The sequence below is a fragment of the Styela clava genome, chromosome 15 (assembly GCF_964204865.1).
Source record: "Styela clava chromosome 15, kaStyClav1.hap1.2, whole genome shotgun sequence".
Lineage (NCBI taxonomy): Eukaryota > Metazoa > Chordata > Ascidiacea > Stolidobranchia > Styelidae > Styela > Styela clava.
The window spans coordinates 5,644,778-5,650,777 of NC_135264.1; positions in this window are offsets into that span (position 1 = coordinate 5,644,778).

Consider the following 6,000-nt stretch of genomic DNA (forward strand, 5'->3'; position numbering starts at 1 on the left):
ATTTTATTTTTTAATAAAACTTGATAATGACGTCAAGCGGTACCTATGCTACAAAATTTATCTGAATGATTTCATTTATAAACAATGTCCATTCAAACTCGAATCAAATTTGCATCGACGTACCATATTATACCTCTGATGGTGTAGAAATATTACTTGCTTTGTATTCTCAACATTGCTGGACATAACCGATTATTGTTCTTTTAGAACCTGCGTTTGTGGCAAAATCGAGGAAGTTGTATTCTGACACCCCGGGTGGTGACGCAACCGGTGATGATATAGAGACGTGTAAGTAGAAATTGTTGCGCTGATTATGATTATTTTTCACTAATAAATCCCAAGACTTTCCGCTAATATATAAAAAAATCCAAATAATGATATTTTATTGAGTATTTTCATCCTTCCAATTTGCAATATTAGGAACAAGCTTCACATTATTAGCACTCGCCTATAACAATCATTTCAGATGCAAACAACCTATTCCGAGGAGAGTATTTCTTCATGACAGATTACGACACCTATTTGTTCATGGGGTTCTGCACACCAATAGGTAAATATAATAGTGTTACATTGTGATATATAAAATCAGTACATGCAATATTATAGCAATAACATTTTTCATGATTAATGGGATATTCACACTTCAAAACCCTAGCCCCGACTGTAAAGGGAATTTATAATATGTGGAATGCATTTGCCAGTCACAACCAAAAAACAAGTATAGGATGGGAAGATATGTGCTTTGCCCGACAGAAATAAATTTGATTGAGATATACTTTTTTACGGTGTATTCACTCCATCAAGTGTTGTATGTTGATTCGTTATTTTATCTTTACAAAACAAACTCACTACATCAAACTATATTTACATATAAAGGGTGTCTGATATGTCTTTATTGGTGAATTTGTTACTATCAATACCGCAACTAAGCCAAGGGTTGGCGTCCACAAAGTCAACAAACAAATATGCACGTTTCCTTCGCAGATTCAAAAAATTGAAACTCCTACCTACGTAAATTTTTTGCTATATATATATATATATATATATATATAGCCTAATTCACAAATGTTCACTTTTTATATGAATTATTTGTTGGTTTGATTTACACTTGCAAATAAATATTACATCATGCTGCAATTCAACTATTCGGATCTTGATAGTTAGAATTGTTTGTGATTAGCAGCTGTGCAATTATAAAGTTAAACCTAACTTACAATAGTTTAACTTAACAAGCATCGCTGCCAATTTATATATATATATATTGTATATCGGCGATATGACGAACTCCAAAACATACATGGCTGTAGGCCTCCCTCCAATAGATCATACTTTATATCAGAATGAGGGACCTTCCAATTTTCAACAAAATAAACCACGAATTGGCAAAATTAACGCGGACGAAAGGCTTCACGCTCAGTGAATTGAAAACCATGTTCTAATGCAGGGGTCGGCAAACTTGGCCCACGAGCTAATTTGTTGCAGCCCTCGAACGACCCGAAATTTTATACATAAAATAAAATTCGATTCTAAATTTATTACTATCTCTACGCGGATTTCTGTGGTATTAAGTGCTGCTATACAGCGCCTGTTTTTTAAAAATGTCTGGGAAACGGAGGGAGTTCGCAACATAACAGTCTATTAACATAAAAAAATATATATATACCGTACACACGATATCAACACGGACACTTTAGTCCGCGACAATAGTAAATCAAGTACAGTTAAGTTGACACAGTACATTCAAATAAAAAAAAAAATTGGTCACTACTAGTGGACAGCAACGATAGCCTTGTGTTGTACAGATTAAGGTTGAAAAACTAAAATATTCCTTACCATGGCAACGGATTGTACAGGAATAGTGCGAATGAAATTCACGTGTATGCCATATGCAGTTTTCATAAACCCTAGAATCTTGTATTACATTTGTGGTTTTGGCAGTACATCAACCTCCATACAGATCTAACAAAAAATTTGTGACGTCATGTATCTCTATCCTCATTCAAAATATTGCACCATATGACAACCGCGGCTACACGAATGTATTGAATTCTATTTGGGCAAAGTGTTGTCCTGCTCTTCTTTTAAGCAGTGTTTTCATAACTTAAATCGATTCAAAAGTTATTGGCCGATTTTGTATATGTTATGTATTGACTTTTCATATATTTTAAGTTTCCACTAGTTGACGTTGTTCCCCTATTGCATCATTCTTGTAGAGCCTTGTGTGATATTAGTGATTCAGTACACTGTTCTGAGTTTGCTTGCTGAGCGGTGTTATTGTTTGTTTTCATTAAATTGATGTTTCTGTCAAGTTGGATTCTTGTATAGTTCATTAGGCAGTGCCAGGGACACAACAGTATCCTATATGTTAAATGTGTTGTTCGTTTTAACTGTAGACGGGCGTACTTGTATGTTTTTAACTTTGTCTTAAGGCTAAAGCTATGCTCGTATTCTGGGTATCTCTGCATTTTGTTTATCCTTTTGTTGTAATATTTTATGTTGTTTTATTTTACCAGAAGTAAATTGATTGGTTGATTCTGAAGACCCACGCTGAGTGTCATTTGAGTAAGTTTTGGCAACTCTAATCGTCAGCTATTAGTAGGATGACCATATTTCTATTCCCTGGAAGGAGGACATATTGTTTGGTAGAACCATATCTCACCTATTATATATCCACTAAATTTTCTAGGATTAAAAATAGAAGTGACAATAGACGATGTGACGACAATGAGTTAATGCATTTTTGTCTTTATTGAAAAAAAAAACATGTGCGGAATAATCGATTTGTCCTTAGACCACGAGTATTTGGAAGTTCCTCTAATCCTAATCAACATTGCTGGGTTATTTTTTGCAATATCGTAAAACTGGCTTCAAGAACTGTCGTTAAAATTGTAAACTAAAGTTATTATGCTAGCAACAGACTCAAATAGGAAGTTTTCGCGTTCCTTCGACCATTGTGGTTGCATTAAAGAGAAAATGCGCTCAACGTTGGCGTTATGCGCAATATGCTGAAGTAATATTGTGCGATCTTTATCAGTTCGCTGTTAAAGTCGCTGGTGCTGCAGGATTTGAAATATTCTGTCCATCTTTCATGTGCCATAAGCTTACAGAAGGAAACTGAATTGGATTGAAGTTGCTTTTCTACGAACTTGCATAAGTTTTGGAATTGGCCGAATTACTTGACTTCATCAATCGAAACATTTTTCGCAAGCAGATACTCAACGCACGGTTCAACAATTCTCCACTCGGTGTTTTGAATCAGAAGCATCCAGTCAACGCATTTGAATTCCTTAAACGAAGCTGTCCATTTTTCGAGGTATTGTACGCATGACTCGTACAACAAAGCCACATCTGAGAGAAATACATCACATTCGCGGCCATTTCATTCGTCTCTGAGTCTACGCAATTCAGATTTAATTTGGATTTGTATGAACATGTGTTTTTTTTTCTTCAATCGTAGATTTAACAGTGTTAAGACAAGCTTTGATTTTAATAATTGAGGCCTCTGAGTGTTCAATATGCCTAATTTGGTCATTAAACACTGCAACAAACGATTGCAAATGTTTTAAATACAACTCACTCACAGGATTTTCATGAAATCTTTTTAGAGCAACAGGTGGCTTTTCAATAGACCGGAAATATTATTGCAAGGCAAGGTACAACTGAATCATTCTAGATAAACTTGGATAAAGTGATAGCCATCTGGTCACGCATTGGGAAAGCAGTTTTTTGATACTGTGTATCCACAAAGTTACAATCCTTTAGTTCTTCTGTGCGTACAGTGTATATGCTGAAATATTGGTACGTTTTGTAAATAATATTTTCCACATCAATGCTCGTCTGATTGGTGCCATGGTGTAAACAGTTATTCAAAACATGTGCAGGGCATCCTACCCCAATCGAATTTGGCAGGTCGATTTGCAATCGAAAAAATACGTTATTGCCCTTTCTAAAAGCCAATCCGCCAAAGTTAGTATTACAGTTATCGGCAGTAAATGAAACACATTCCTCAAACAGGTTCATTTTGGTCGAAGTTTCTTTAATTTCATTCGCAATTGTTGAAGATTTCTCATTCGTGGTACTTTTAACTTCAAGCAACTTAGACTGCAACCCACCATTTTTCTAGTCATAATATTGTACAACTATCGTGAAAAGTTTTGTAGCCTTATGATTACTGCCGTCTGTCGCTATTCCGAGATACAAAATATCAAGTTGTTGAATATTATTTGTGGCATGTTGAACAGTCATCGAGGCTAGAATATTATTCACAATAGTTTCAACTTTCGTCCGAGCACAAGAATATTTTTTTTGAAATATTTGAATCTGGAAAAATCTTCTTTATTAGATTTGACGTACAATCGTTAGATCTGTAACTCTGGTGATGTTTCACACAGAGAAACGCCATTGTAGCTTCGGCTAATGATGATTACAAGTCTCTAATTACTTTTTTTAACACATCAAAAATTGTTGGTTATATCAGAGCCATTATATAACTAGTCTGGAAGGCCGTATACTGATCTGTTGTTCACAGCGTCATCTAGTGTTGGCGTGGATAATTCATAACCACAGCGTCTTCGGCAGTATATTTTAGGCTGCTCGCTGTTAACTCTTCAATTAACGGTATTCAAAGTTCGAATGAAAATGGATTTATCTGAGGAAGAAATGCTTGAATTTTTTGATGACGTGAGTTACATAGTACTGATTGCTTATTAAAATAGGTTTTGATCCTGAAAGAAGGAATAGTAAGAGTTTATATTACCGTAGTTTAATATATGAAAGTAGAGACCGTTTTTGTTTTGCTAAAAATTTGGTCAGTATTTTTACATCACATTTGTTTTGCTTTATTCAAGCACTTAGGCACTGTTTTAGACCCGATTTTATATATTTCACAGCTTGATGACGAGATAGAAGGAAAATGGGGCATATCTGTAGTAGAAATCGACTACGGAAATGTTGATTGCAAGAAGACACTGCAGACTGCATTGAATGATTTGATCATCACATTAAATTAGGAATCAACACTATGGGCAGATGTTATAGCGGATATGATGGAAAATCCTAGGGAAGAATCCAGAAGTAAAATGACAGCTAAATACATTGAAAAATTGCAAAAGCCATATTCGAACAATTCTGAACTCTCTCATTTGGACCTAAAACGCATAATCAAAACTGCAGCACCAAAAATTATAAAAGAAGCATTTGAAGTAACTGAACCATTCATGCAAACGTCAATAACCAAAGGCGACAAAATGATGATTGATGACCTAGCTGGGGGATTGCTAAAACGGGGAATATAGCGTCTAGGTGGAGAAGGTACTTTCTGGTGCCAAAACCAAGCTTCGAGGCGTGATCTTCCCAATTGCTTTGAAGAGCGCAATAGAGGTGGTCTCATATCAACATCCGAAACATTTGTTCTCTTCCTAATCTCTGTGGAACGCGAATTCCGGTCTCAAGTATGCAAAAGGGCAGGGGCGGATTAAGCCCCTTTGGTGCCCTAAGCACTGAAGACTTTAGTGCCCCCTCATGTGTAATTTAATTATAAAAACAATAAACCACATAAGTGTATTATCCATTAAAAATAATCACAACCAACAGTAAATAAACAACTTTTACGAACATTTTTAGGTGTCGCTGCCTGAAGACCGTATGAGGTCCCTCGCGACTCCTGTCACACAACTTAAGTTAAGTTCATATTGTGTTTGAAATTTTTTTTTTTTCCTAGGATACGTTTATTTTGTGCTGACGAATAAAATGATGATTGATGATTGATGATTTTAACTCTTATATATAGCCGATATATATATCGGCCGTTTACTGCCGATAATATATATATGCAAACACGCAATATCGGGCCGATATATCGGTTGAGCTCTAATTCTGAGGAAGTGTGACAATAAAGATTCATGCCTCCAGTCTCAACGTGAATCGAAATGCCATAGGATACAAGTCACAACTGTAGTTTGAAATTTTACCGGTACCTAGTAGTCTACCTCAGAGTGGTTC